This window comes from Carettochelys insculpta, chromosome 21 (genome assembly GCF_033958435.1).
Source record: "Carettochelys insculpta isolate YL-2023 chromosome 21, ASM3395843v1, whole genome shotgun sequence".
Lineage (NCBI taxonomy): Eukaryota > Metazoa > Chordata > Testudines > Carettochelyidae > Carettochelys > Carettochelys insculpta.
Window position 1 is genome coordinate 23,307,797 of NC_134157.1, and position 15,126 is coordinate 23,322,922.

A 15,126-nucleotide genomic window follows, 5' to 3' on the forward strand; every position below is an offset into this window, starting at 1 on the left:
GTGCCCCAATCACTGGATGGGTTCATTTTGATTATGCTTTGTATAATCCTAGACAAAAAAAACTCTCCAACAAGGCTCTAATGAGACAGTCTCACCAGGAGGCTCTGCACATGTGGTAAATCAGGGTTTCCTTCACAGAAGAGGGCTGGCAGATCAACAATATGGTTTACTTGTCTTATTTCCAACAGTTAAGGAAAGCGAGGGCGGAGATGGTAGATATTAAGACACTCAGAGGCCGTGCTTTGCCATTCTACTTAAAATGGGAAGTATTCCGACACCATGAGTCTGACTATGCTGCAACTAGCACCCCCCACCCAACCACAGTAGAGATGTGCGCTACCTTCGTTTCAGCTCGCACACAGAAACAGTAGTGAGGCTATGGGGGCATAGAGAGCAGGTTAGACTAGCCACCCGAACTCAGACCTGGAGTTTTCCAGGCTGGGATCTGAGCAGCTGGTTGTAGCTGCCGTCTACTGCTAATGCCACATTATTCTTCCTCACATGCTAGCTTGAGTGGCAGGATTAACATGAGCCTGTCTGCCCAGGCTTGGAGACATGCTGCCAGATGCAGTGTAGACGCACCCTATGACAACGGGAGGAGAATGGGTCGGGAAAAAAGGTCAGTCGTTTTAGTGTTCTGACCAAACCATGAGTGCATCTTTGCAATGGCTTCAAAATGGCAAACAAAACACAAAAACATACAGGTTGGTCTAAAGAGGAGAGTTGATTTTGAAGCTCCAAGATGGGAAACTGTTGTTTAAAGACACAGATGTCCAGCCAAACTCAGCCAAAATACTCAAATCACCAGTGAGGGAGGCAAGTATCATCCTCCTCTAGAGCAGAAAAGTATGCAAACCCAAGACTACAGTGGCAATCAATGGTACAGCTCTACTGAGAGCCCAGGAGTGCTGACTTTTGATCCCATCCTAATCAGTAAACTTGCCCAAAATTGCATCCCATAAGAATCACTGCACTTCGTTTTGTCCACACTGCTAAATCAACAGCTGTATTAAAAATTCATCCAGTCCATTCATGCAGACACACTGCTCCAACGATTGTTGGATTACTTTTAGTTTTGTTGGGTATGTGAAAATGGCAGCTTGTTGCCTGGAATAAACAGCTCTGCCCCAGTTTTTCTCTGGAGGCTGACCAGGTCTGGGCATGGGAAGCACAGCTGCACAACACTGATGAACCTCACACAGGGTGAAACACATGACTGTTCGTACTGTCTCCGCGTCAGCGCAGCAGATGTACAGAAGTACCCTTCCATGGGCAACCTTCAGCACTGCCAGCTGAAAGTCAATCAGCTTCAGTAACATTGTGCTAATTCCAGAAACTCTCCCACAGTACAGTATGCTATGGTTTAGCCCAAGGGACTCTTCGGAATGAGACGTGCTGCAGAAAACGTCAAATCATCTTAACAGAAACACAAGAATTAGATTTGAAACACAAATAACCAGTCCCAACTCCCTGGGATTTTGAGTTCAAGTGTGAAATGTGAGCTACTTATGCTCCCAGATTTTCAAGGCTGCTAACTTTTAATACACTTGCATTAATTATGTCAGTGAAAGACTTACAGTCCTGAACTGAGAGTTAATATTACACATCTTGAAAAGAAAGCCACTAAGAGGAATATGAAAAGTCCGCCTTGCAAGCAGAAAGTAGATTTCTCCATATATTCATTTATACATCTTTATGAAGCGCTCTGGTGAGTTTACAACACGTAGACTACAGTAAATTAACAGCAACATGCTCCCCAATGCGTATTGTAAATAGTGTATTATGCACAGATTTGCTAATCCAGTATGTCCACTCAGCTCTGCTAAGTAGAGATGTGGGAAAGGGAAAATTCCATGACAGACTGTTAGCTACCATCAACACTTCTAGAAAGCTTCTACTGCAGCTTCAGGAATTTATACTTGTTCTACAGTCTAGTGAATAAAACTCATCTCAACCAATTCCGCACTGTTATGGAGCCACTAGACAAAGGCAGCACCAGAATTAAAACACATCTACATATACAGCATTCTGTTAAAGCAAAAGTCAGATTATGTAGTATTGGGAGTATACACGTAACTTTATGAAACAAATCAGAGGCATCCTTCGGGCAGTGACCTTAACTGACTACAACAACGACACCACCTTGGACTTGAGCTGTCACCTCAGGTATAAATCCTGTCTATACATATTACATTTCACTGTATCATAGCAGTAAAACCTTCCTTCTGCTCTTTAATAGGAAAGAGCAGAGTTTCCTTGTCCCTACACTTTAATATGTACCACCAGATAAAATATAGCTTAGCATACTTTAAATAGAGCATTGTCATCTACTTATTAAATTGCCAAGAACTATTTTGTGCATATATTATTTCAAAGACCAATGAGCTGCTTCTATTCACAATGGCAATGCCATGGAGTATACAGTGACAGTCTAACATGGCGTCCTGCTGAGATCCAAGAATAGCAATGCCTTAAAAGGCAGTGATGTTAAGATCACAAGAAAAAAAATTAGGGCACAGCTGTGGAGTTCTGTGGGCTAAAACATAGACTCAATATGTCACAGATAATTAAATCAGAAAATTGCATGTGATTTTTGGTCTCTTTTGTAACTAAACTGCAGAGTACTGAATTTATACTTATGTCATGCCTTGCAATTGCTTTGCTCATACAAAAGGCACACCCCAGATCCTGGGATTGATACCCAATTGGTTTTTGTTGTTGTTTTTCCTAAAAACAAATGAGTGATCAATCTGGGGAAATTACATGCCATCAGCCACTCTAAAATCATCCTTTCAAATCATATACAATGTCCAGTTCAAAACCGATGAAAGAAGTTTATGCCAGTTCTAAAATCCAATTCTAAGAACTGGAGAAATGGGTCAGCTGATCGCAAAGCAATGAATAGTTTATTTCTTTATGCACAGAATTATCAGCATACCTGTGATTTGAGAGACCCTGGATGTACAGCAAAGATTTTCTTCAAGGACTAAATTGAAAGCAAAGCTTAGGACTTAAGCCATTTTCTTACTTTCAACCCAGCCAAAGAACCAAATGCTACTTTTATCTCAGGCATTATGTAATTATAAAAAAAATTCAATCCCTTTAATTAGAGAGATGGAATGGTGGGGATGCCAGGTACACTCCAGAAAAATAGGATTTCTCAACTCCAGATCCATAAGGAAGACAAACAAGGAGATGGGATAAAAATGTTTTGGTAATCAGGTGGAAATATTGTGACCATGCTGGAGAGGGACAAAAGCTTAAATCTATTGGTCAAGAAAAGATATAGAAGTGCTGAAGCCACAGATCCATAAGCACACATGCAGTTTTTAAATATCTTTTTACTGCAATTAAAACTAATCAAGAAAAAGCCACCCTGATGTCAGGGGAAAATATTTGTTTTCATGAGATCTATGTGTTACTTTGAGACTCAAGCAAATCCACACTTAAGTTCCTCATATGATTCAGAGTGCAATCCTTTAAAGTAAATTGGGGTCTTCAAGTCCCCTAGAATTAGATTTGAAAAGAAGGCTCACCACAGTTCTACTTTATCATCATCCATCTGCAGGTCCTTGTGACCTTCCAGGTTCATCAGGTTTTCAGTGATATTTCCCTTTTAGTTAAATTTGCACTGGTTTAGCCGCTCAGGAAGCAGAGCTGAGTTCTGTGACCCACTTTCCCATTGTCCTACTAGGACCTCTGTCACTATGCAGAAATACAAATATAGCTTTGCAGCACACAGGGTTTTCCACTTCCTTCCGCTTCATCTGGAAGTAGGAGTGTAATAGATTTAGCGCTGCACAGCCCAGGCAATACATGCATAATGAGTACAAGCGATAAAAAGTAAGGAAATGAAGGATTTATTTTCTTACTATCATTTGTAGGGTAGACTCATTTAGTTAGAGTGCCTTAAAAGCTACTAAATGATGCATGATATGAATCTTAGCAGATACTTCAGAGACATCTTGCTGTTTATTTCTGGGTAATGCTCATTTAAGAAATTTTGCTTCTCCCTCCATCTACCTTGGGCATTTCTAATGCACCCAACAGACATTTTACATAGGCACCAAGTAGAAGATTAAGATTCAATTAGTTCATAAATTATTATTCTTTTATTAATCAGATCAGTCACCATAAGCATTTTGTGCGGAAGAACCTGTAAGGCCCTCCCATCTTAAATCTAGTGCCCACGGTTAGTCTATTTGCTATTCATTCAGCTGCACTTAAAGGGGTAGTGACAACTGTGGATTTGAAGGTAGTTCTGGCATTGCCTGAAGTACCAGGCTTGGGTGAAATGTTTACTTGTTCACCTTCTGGAATTTTGTGCCGATAAAATAAAAAAGGCTGAAAATCTATTCAGTGGGAAATTCACAAACAGAGGATTATGACCACAGCTGAAGAATAAATCAGCAGGAGCAGATGGAACTCTTCAGAAACAATGCTTCTATTTTAATGCAAATTTCCTTAGTAGTTTAAAAAAAAAAAACAGTTACATATCATGAGAATGTTCTCTAAATGGAAGGTTTTAGAATGTTGTCTCCAAAGGCTCTGCAGCTCCTTAGAATGACCATATTACAGTCTCTGCAATTCCAATCACTTAGCTATAACCAGGACAGGGCAAAAACACACACAAACTAACAAAACAAAAGGCAGTCAAGTAGCACTTTAAAGACTAGCAAAATAATTTATTAGGTGAGCTTTCGTGGGACAGACCCACTTCTTCAGACCATAAAAAGCTCACCTAATAAATTATTTTGTCAGTCTTTAAAGTGCTACTTGACTGCTTTTTGTTTTGATAGTGTATAGACTAGCACAGCTCCCTCTCTGTTTCTATTCAACATACAAACTAAGTTTGCCTATCCACATTCGGTTCTGTAACAAGGTGACCAATAGAGAGTGAAACAGTTAAGTTTTATTCTTGATAATGGTTAAAATGTGTTCATCAGAACCAAATTTTCATGTCCTTTAAGACTGCTTCACTCCTGAAACACTGTGATTCTTTATCCACCTGATGACTACAGAAGATGATGGCCACCGAAACAAATCAGCAGAGTATTAAACTACAGTTTTCCTCCCTTTTCAAGAGATGTTTTCCTGATGACAGAAACATGGACAAGTCTTTCATGCTGAATTGTGAAAAGGGAGCCAGCTGATTGCTACCAATAAAGGCAAGATAGTGGAGGAATGAATACAGTGTTGCACCAAGAGGTCCTGACTTCGAATTCTGGCTTTTCCATGCCAGCCTGTATGGCTTTTGGCAAACGACTTCATTTTGTCTCAGGTTTCCTATAAGTTAATAAAAACTAATCTACCACTAATGTCCATACAGTGATTCTGAACATATAAAGTGCTATATAAATGTTAAGTATCATCATTAGTTCTGTATTTAAAAAATAATTGAGAAGATTGATGAATGAGGCCAGTGTAATTCCACATGCAAAGACTAAGGGTTCACAGAAGACTGAAAAACACGTGGAGGGAAAAGCCAAGCATAAACCACCAACGTGTATTATTCATCACCGCACACAAACTGTCCAGTTAGTCTCAAAATTTCTGGAGTTAAATACTCTCCAGCGAAAGTTTAACTGAAAAACACTCACGGTTCCATTTGCTCCCAAATACAAATGTGTGCTCCTGCCATTAGGGGAGCTATGCATGCGGGCTGCGGGGGAGAGCATGCCACTTATTGACAGACAGATCACAGCAAAGAAGCCCTTTGATTATAGGCAAAACAACTGCCTCGTTTCAACTACCACCCTTTCTAAACTGCTTGACATTCTAGAGTGACAGCCTCTCTTCTCCAGAGTTTTGCACTAATGAATTATTCTTTTAAAGAGATTTAGATTTCTGATTTAGGGGTGCAAAAATTTCTAACTCTCTCAGTTTCCACTGGTTTATGTGCATGATAATGGAAACAGAATGTAACTAGCCAAGGGTCACACAGCAGGTCAGTGGCAAAGCTGAAAACACAACCTAGATCCTCTAACTCCTAGTTTCTTGTCTTGGTCACTACACTGCACTGCCTCCTTTATGGGTTCTAGCCTCACTCTAGGTACATGGGTTAGGGAAAAAGACTGGTCAAATACAAGCACAGCAGTCTGGAGAGAGAGAGAAAGTTTTCATTCTGTACTCATGCAGGACACGGCCTCAGACACCAGAAAACATGTCAGGGTGAGGCAATTTTGGCATGAACAGGCATCGTTTGTTTTCAGAGTTTTGTGCAGTTTGAATGAAACCTGGACAAGCTGTCCATGGGGATGTCACATGGAGCTTTATCTGAGGGCACCTGTATCAACAGACCACCCTCTGAAACCACTACCTGTATTGTCAATACTAGGGATGATGCTGCGTCCCAAGTAATAGACCCTTTCTTATTTGCCCGAACGCTAGCTAACGCATTCAGGGTTCACCCACAAGTAATACAAACGCCCAGCTGCTTGAATATCAGAGACCATCTTGCCCCCTTTCTGCTGACATCGAAGAATCACCAGGGGGCAGCAGAAGTAAAGCCATATGCTTACAAGAATGAAGGTGCATCCTATGTTGACATGGGTATGTCCTTCTCCAGTTAACATTGTCAGCAAGCTCTCTTTGCATCTGTGTAGATAACTGTTACCCTAAGCAAGGCTTCACAAGCAGCAGACAAGTGCGTTACCTAAATCCCACTCCTGTATCTGCTGAGCTTTGGTGATTAACAGCTTAATCAGTCCTCTGGGCCCATCACTGCTACTGATACATGAATTCCTCCAAAGTTACAGAAATACTATCCAACCTGTATGTCTCCCTACAGCTCATTAAGACTGGAAGCAGTGAGTGCATTCAGTCTTGAGAAGACAGTAGACGGCCTTCCCTCTAGGTCACCCCCAAAGCCAGACCTATCATTAGGCTGTCTTTTTGATCTGGCTAATCTTTTTCTGTAGTCTGTGCAGGAGGGTGAAGGGAAAGTTGTGATCTCTTCTGAACACATCATGAAGTGCAGGATCTTCACCAGTCATTGCAATGTTGAAGACCTGGCTTTTGGGGGCGGGGGGGAACCCTATCCAGACCAGTCACTCCTGTTAAGATCCTCTATGGCCCAAGATGCTGATTCATGCAACTGAACTTTCCAGAATCAGCGTCAGAAGATTCTCAGCTGAGGAGACCTTCCTATGGAACTCACTGGCCACGACTATTCCATCATAATACATTTAGCTCATATCAGAGAACAGTATAAGTATTCCCCCACTTTAGGCTGGTTTTTGTTACTAATCTAGAGCAGAATTTCCTGACTACCTTTAAACTTGTCTTTTAAAACAGAAGATGATCTGATGTTATGGGGGGCAACAACAGATATGGAGACCGGAATCACCAAAAAGAAAAAAAAACACATTCCTGCTGATTCTACTTATCAGAGGGCTATTTCCTCACATTTGAAATTTGTTTCAATTGTGAAGTTCCCCAGAGGACTTGGTGTTCCAAAGATTAAAATGTCTTTGAGATTATTCTGTTTAACGGACCAAAAATTGTGGCTGCGGCAGGAAGCACTAATTGTTAGCTAATGTGGGTCTTCTGATGTACAAATTACAGAGATGCCAAAATGTAGCAGCTGAACCCTATTCTAACATTTGGCCTCCTCTAAGTTAATTTACATAGTGTGAATAGCAACTATTCCTCGGCTAGGTTTTTCAATAAAATTGATCCTATTTCACCATTTGCTACGTAAGTCACAAGAACAAAGTGCTAATGAAATGGGCACAGAGGCATCTATCATTAAGAGACTTCATTACTTGGAAAGTATATACAGGGTGTGGAAAGTATAGGTTTAGCCTCTGAAATCCAGGGAACTCTGGTCTGGCCACATCTGCAATCTGGCAAGACCATGGATGTTACCATATCAGAGAGAGTTTTTTTTTTTCCTGCCCACAATATGATGTCAGTCTTCCTTGGACACAAGTGTCATGCCAAGGCGTTTAAGTTAGAGAAGGCATTCCACCTCCAAAGAGCAATGGAATGATACAAAATCTGTAGTGCAACATCTGTTATCTGCTGGAAGCAAGATGTTTACATAGTTCCAAGTGGAAGACCATGAGGAAACCCGTCATGTTTAACCTCTTTTACTTTTCTACTGTCTCCTTTCATTTTGATTGTCTTCAACCATCTTTGCATTAACGTGCGTTAAGCACAACTCAAAATCCCACAGGGCTGTGCATCCCCAGCTCATCATGCCCGCAGGGCCATGCTGCCCTGATTCAACTCCACCCTTCCTTCCCCCCCTGCAGTCCTAAACCAACCCAGGCATAACACCTCTGTCCCCCACCCACAGCCACAAACCACTGGCAGGCTTAACCCTCCCCAATCCCAGGATTTACCTTTCAAAAGGAGCTCCAGGTGCTCCTGCTGCTTCCCCCACTGCAGAATGTGTGTTCCACCAGGAAAAAAATCTGCTCCCTGACTTATGCAAAATTAGAGTTACGCAAGGGTGTGTAGGAATGCAACCCTTGCATAACTCGAGGGACTACTGTACAGGAAGAACACAGGCTTGTTCTTCATTATCGGTTAGAGAATGAGACTGGGACCAAGGATTCACTTCTGCAATGAAATTTCTGCATAGGTATGTCACTTAAAACTTAAAGCCTCCATCAGAGAGAAACCAGATTTAACCTAGCTTATTTATCAATAAACTGAGTCACTTGGAAGGTTAAGTAATATTCGTACATGCTTTGAAATCTACAGATGAACATGTATGTAAATACAAATTATTATAGGATATCTGGCATCAATGTGTTATCTCGCACAGCTTTCCAAAAACTTCACTGCATAGGATAGAAAAGGAAGCACTAGTTCTAAGCAGCAGGAAAGGGAACTTTAAGAATGGGTTAAATCTTAAACAGAATATAAATGTATAAAAAGCCAGTGCACATTTTTCATGAGCAGCTACTGGCTTTTGGTGTGGGGAGCTAGTATGCCAGTGCAGTTTCTAAATTATTTCTGGTCAATAGCAAGAACTAGTGAATGGGGAGCCAGCATCTCCCCACCATCAATTTTGAGCCCTGGTTCAAACTCTGGCTTAGAATATGGAATTTAAGTGATGAGTTACCCAACATGTCATCTCCTTTACCGGAAAAGCCAAAGGAATATGTGGTTGAAGAGAAGTCCCTGTGGAAACAGGATAAAATCTTTTACATATCTGGTACAGCCACATATAAAAAGCAGTGCTCTTGTCTGTTAATATCATGGTTATTATTGTTGGTGAGGTCTTAAAACCACTTCCGTAAAATACCATCAAAATGAAAGGGAACAGCAGAAAAAGGAGAGAGGTTAAACATGACAGGTTTCCTCATGCTCCTCCACCTGGAACTATGTAAACATCTGCTTGCTTTCAACAGATAACAGATGGTGCACTACAGATTTTATACCACTCCATGGCTCTTTGGAGATGGAATGACTTCTCTAACTTAAACACCTTGGCATGACACTTGTGTCCAAGGGAGACTGACGTCATATTGTGGGCAGTGGGGTAGGGAGAAAAAAAAAAGGCAGTCAGGCTGTGTTATTTGCATGTCCCACTCACATTCATGTTCCTTACCTCTATCAGAGTAAAGAATGGAAAAAGGAGAACAATTCACTGACTCTCATTCTTCCCACCCTGCTAGTGTCGTAGTGCTGCATTCACATTGGAAATATCCAAGTCTGGTTTGGGAAGTCATGATTCTGAGTGATATACTGCTCAGAGCTTTGAATAGGATCTGTAGCTATCAGATTTTCCATTTTTAAAGGGACAGTCCCATATTTAAGCCCTTCTGCAGGTGTCCCATCTTTTTCTGGAAAATGGGCAAATTGTCCTGTATTTTCTGTCCCTTCCCTCTCAGTCACAGCAAGCCCTGCTGCTGCCTGGATCCTTGCTCGCCAGCCCCCTGCCCAACAGCAGTAAATGGGGAGCGATTATGAGGGTGAGTGTGCATGGCCAGTGGTGAGGCATGCGGGACTGGCTGCTTCCCCTGCTGGAGCATCAGCACAGCCCCGCAGCGTACCCCATCAGCCAGCAGGGCCTCACCACCCTGTCTTGTTCCCAGAGTTACGTTTCCGTTCTGCTGCCTGCTCATCAGTCCTTCCCCCCACACCATCCTCTCTCTGCTTTTCCCCTTCACCACTCCTGACTCACTCATAGCCCCATGGCTCTTCCATATCTCCCCAACGGGGAGCATCCCACAACCACCACTGCAGAAAGGCACCCCTGGCTGGAGTACTGAGCTCAGCAGCAGCCTGTGAGAGAGGCTCCTTACTTCCTCCATTGCCTTTGGTTGGGCCGGGCTCTAATATCCTCTTCACTCCTACCCCCAGGCACAATGGGTCTGCTGTCACCATGCACCCTCCTCTGCTCATCTCCATGGCCACTGAAAATCCTGCTATACAGTTTCCTGGGCACCGGTGCACAATCCCCTAGGATTTAAGAATATGGGTTATGCTGGTGGCCAGCAGCAGCCTGGAGGAGATGTTAGCTGATTTTCAACAGTAGGTGGGCAGAAGGGGATGATCTATGTAAAAGACAAGGCCATATCATCCCTTCTCCACTCCTCCTTCCCTGCAGTCAGACATAGCTCCCATCCCTTCCCTCCCACTCAGTACTGAAAAGCTGCTGCTGGCCACCTTCTGGTGTGAACTCTGGCAGTACCCTGAATGCCCCCCCACCCCAATCTGTTGCCTTGGAAGTCATGGTGCCAGATACTGGAAGCCACACCAGGCATGGAGGGCTGAAATCATCCCCCTATGAGAAAAGGGGGAGGGGTCAATGTGTGTGGGGGGGAGGGCATGACCAACCTCTTCCCCATGTGAGCCCTAAAACTTTAAAGAAAAAAGTTAAAGAAGAATCCCACTACACAGTGTCTCTTTTTAACAGGTGCTTAGAGTGATGTTCAATGCGTATGTTTGTACTGCATATTTCTGACTGATTGCCACTGAACTTGCTTGACTATAAATAATTTTACCAGGTGTCCTGTATTCAGCATATGGGAATATGGTCACCCTAGTTATTCTAACACAGACATTCAGATTACAGACCAGAGTTTGGGGGAAACTGAGATGGCAGCAACTTAAAGTTTCATTTACCTGTAGGGACACAGATGAGGAATAATTCCATTATTGAAATTTATCTGCCCACTAGGTTGGGCTCATTTGAAACCATACTTAAAAGAACTTTATGTCTGATACGTAAGGAAGAAGGCATTCACCTGCCTTTTGCACATTCTGGTACAGGTGGCATTTCTAACAAGGACTTGTAAGGAAAGAAATGGAAAGTTGCCTAGATACTAAATATCCTTACAAGAAATATTTTCTTGAAAGCAGTAGAGTGTGATTACTCCAACAATAAGTAGACAAAATACTTGATTTTACAGGAGCCCAGAGAAAGATATATGTTGGAACTCTTTTAAATATGAAATTGACTCATTAAGTAAATGAGATCTACTTTTATGTGCCAAACAAAAATGTTGCAACCAACACTGTAGTATCATGACCTAGTTTCCCAGTGGCCCAGAAAGACTTGAAATAAATCCTGGGTCCACCAGTTTAGACAAGCTGATAAGAGCAAAGCCTGACTGTCTTGCATGATTAAAGACAGTCACAGCTCACTGGGGACTAAGCTTTCTAGGCACCCTCGTGGCATCACTCTACGTGACTTGACATCAAAATAAGGGTGAAAACCCCACTCAAGGAAAAAAAATTAAAGACAAAGATTTCAGGAATTTTAAAAATATGCTGATCATAAATGAAGCCATTCTCAGAAGATTATCAGATTTACTTCTCTGAATCAACAACGTTAAAATCCTGCAGTATGTTTTCTCATGCCAACAGGAAATATTCACTTCAGGATATTTTACTCACTTATACCATTATGAACATATATAAAATAGATGCCTGTGGAAACGGTTGCTTTAATTCATTTGGTTTCACAGGAGCACCTTTGACAAATGCAAAGACAATGAATAGATCAGTGTTCTTTTAAAGCTCCTAGTTCATGGTATTGCAACAGAAGTCTACCGAGAGGAAGACAGGTGTTTGGTCTCAGATAGGACCAGCAACACTACATAAAACAGACAACTTTAAAGCACTTCACTATAACTGAAGGCAACTAGACACCCAAACAGCCATTCCTGAATTACAGCCTTTGAATGGTAGGGGCTTCACATTTCAATGATCAGGGTACGGCCCAATCAGGAGACAAACCCCTGCACTGCCAAGGATCAGCAAATAGGCTGTGTCCCAGCCCTGCACATGACTAAATTTGCTTCTGTCCATCATCTGGGTCATATATAGTTCAATTCAAGTAGAGCAGACAGGGCTGCAAGGAAATCTGGAGCAGTTCAATACCTCGTCTAGGCTGCTTTTGTGCCTCTCATATTTAATGACAAACTCATGGCTACATTTCTTTCTCAGAACAGAGCATCGTGCTGGCTGGGAGTGCTGTTTCTACTCTAAAAATATATTTTGAGCTATAGAGAAGTTGCTCTCTTGCCTGCACCAGCTACAACTTTTTTTGGACAAAGATCCAACTACAAAAAGTCTAACCTAACAGTTTGGGACCACTCTGTTTCTTTCACTAGGTAAGATTTTTAATCCTTTTTTAACTATTCTTTTAGACGATACCTGTTAGAAATATTGTAGAGAACTTGTGAATAGCTTGTGTATTGAAACAGTCAGTGAATTTTTTCCAGTCTCATTTCTGCACGTGTTCCTTTGTTCTCGGAACAGAAGCTTTTTATATACATCTCATAATATAGCACAGCTGGAGATAGTTATGAAATCAGTGAATGCACAATGTACACAAAGGTTTTCCTGACACTCACTGCTTTAGAAAAATAGGAGGAAATTCAAAAAAGAAAAACTTAAAGAATTCTGTAGAGTTGGAAGTTTATATTCTGGTTAAATCTTTATGTAACCAAACACTTCTGTAGCCTGGAGGGATAGTGGAGGCAAATATAGACACAGAGGAACTGAGCCAGACATGGACAAAGGCATGAGCCAAAACCAGACAGTCCAGGTCGCTCAATAGGCCAGCAGTGGACGAGACAGGTCAGCCAGCTGCTGTGTGGAAAAAAAAAAAAAAAATTATGTGTGAGGTGCTCATGCGTGCAATCGTGACTTGCTTTTCAAAATGCCAGCCATTTTCCCCAGCTGTGCTTTGTGCAGTCTGAAGGAATGCTACACTAAAAACCAATCCTCTGCCAAAGCTACATGAATTTTAAACAACAGTAATTGGAAAAACAGGGAGGAAAGGATGTGAAGAATTTTAGTGAGCTGGAATGTGTTGAGTGACAGGAAATGCCCCAAGCCTTCCCCCCTTCCAGTCGCGCCTGCTTTTGTCTAACTCTCATAATCCCCATACTACTGCTTACAAAGCTGTCTGAGTTTAAGACAAAAAGAAACATAAAAGAGCCCTCTTTCATACTACCTGTGATACAACAGGCGCAGAACAGCACAGTCGATCTAATCAGTACTAACACTCCAGACTTTCCCTTTTGCCTGAAGAAAAGATAATAGTATTCTATAATCCATTAGCAACAGTTGTTATGAATTTTATTTCTGAAATATTTCTCAGAACAAGTGGCAAAAAATGCAAGAGAACCTACAAGATTTCTGTCACTGCTTGATTACGCTCTTATAACCATTCATTCATTTGAACAGGGATTTTGTTTAAAGTGCTCAGATTAATTTTATTTTGAGTTGCTTTTATTGTTCTTGAAACACTTGTAGAAACCACTATATACGTGACTATTATTGTAAGATAATATATCAAGTGGAGCTCTGCTAGCAGTTTTCACTATGTCATGAAATGTTTCCTGAAATGATCTTTAGCTCATTTTAAATATACTTCTTGTGCAAAGTAACTAATTTTTAACACTGACATGGTTAATTGATCACTTGTGAACACTGTCCATTAAGGTATCTTTATTGATTCAGTTTGAACTGTGAACTCAAATGCTTCTCTCAACCTTTTCATATCAGTCTGAAAGACTGAAATCAAGATTTGATTTCTGTTTGTTTCAAATTCGTATTTTAACCGATCTAAGAATATTATTTCACCCTCTTCTTCTCATCGGAAAACTAAGTCTATATATTTAAATAATCAACATGTTTAAAAGATCAAGAGGAGGACTAAAAGCGTACTTAAAAACATTTCCACCTTCTGCATCTAAAGATTGCAGCTGTGAACCTGTAAGTTAGTTAAGCTTTCATAGCCTGGTTTGTAGCCTTCATGCCGAGCAGAGGTTATTCACATGGCTGTTCGAGAAAGTCCATTCATATATCTGACTACCTGGATTTGAATAGAAACCAGACAGCAATTCTTTAGTTCCAGCCACTATTCGACCCACTGGACAATAGAGATTTGTTAGCACACAGGCACAAGCTACAGGACACAAAGCTTAAAGCAGCAGAGAGATGGGGGCTTCAGTGAACAGGAAATTACTGCTTTTGATGCACTATTGGCAGGTCTGCTACTACAAAAAAGCAACATAACTATGCCATGTTTAAGAGCTACTGCTGCCATTTTAAACCACTAGAATATCATAAAATTTTTTAGAGTCACAGTATATAAAATCAAAGTCCATATGGTCACTTTCCAACTACGAAAAGTTCAGTGGACAGAAATAGAGCATGACTGGAAAAGCATGATATGGGCAAGGATTTTAATTTAATCCCAAAATAGGTTAGAGAGATTTAAAAAGACATACAAACCAAAAAGTCATTTATATCATCATGAATTCTCCACTGGTCTGGCTGGTGACTATTACGAACATTTGTCTCATTACAACAGATCTGATTTCATCAGTATCTGAAGTGGCTAGGCAGCTAATAAACTTTCCACAAAGTGTAAAATTCTTCTATGCCAATTATATAAAGGGACATTTATGAGTTATTTCAGCTTGGCAAGTACCAAAACAAGCCAACACCAATCCTTAGACTTAGGAAAAGCTTCATCAGGTCCCACTACCCTCTACCACCAAACCCTTCAGAAGTAGCTCCACAAGGGAAGCGTGAGCCACACTCACCTCTGAACCAGTGAGCTGAGTATAAAGACCCACAGGCATATAAACAGAATTTATTCTACTAAAAGCCTGCCCACAGCTCGTGTCACATCATCTGAGCACC

The 15,126-nt window shown here is 41.3% G+C and overlaps 1 protein-coding gene and 1 long non-coding RNA gene across 2 annotated transcripts in view; one reads left to right on the forward strand and one right to left on the reverse strand.

The window, feature by feature from the left end:
- Positions 1-15,126, reverse strand: part of NR6A1 (nuclear receptor subfamily 6 group A member 1) — a 197,588-nt gene that overhangs the window by 100,292 nt on the left and 82,170 nt on the right. The window lies entirely within an intron of this gene.
- LOC142023866 (uncharacterized) overlaps positions 12,550-15,126 on the forward strand; it is a 33,588-nt gene continuing 31,011 nt past the window's right edge. The window contains exon 1 of the long non-coding RNA XR_012648327.1: positions 12,550-12,578. This is a non-coding gene — a long non-coding RNA (uncharacterized LOC142023866). The remainder of the gene's footprint in view (positions 12,579-15,126) is intronic.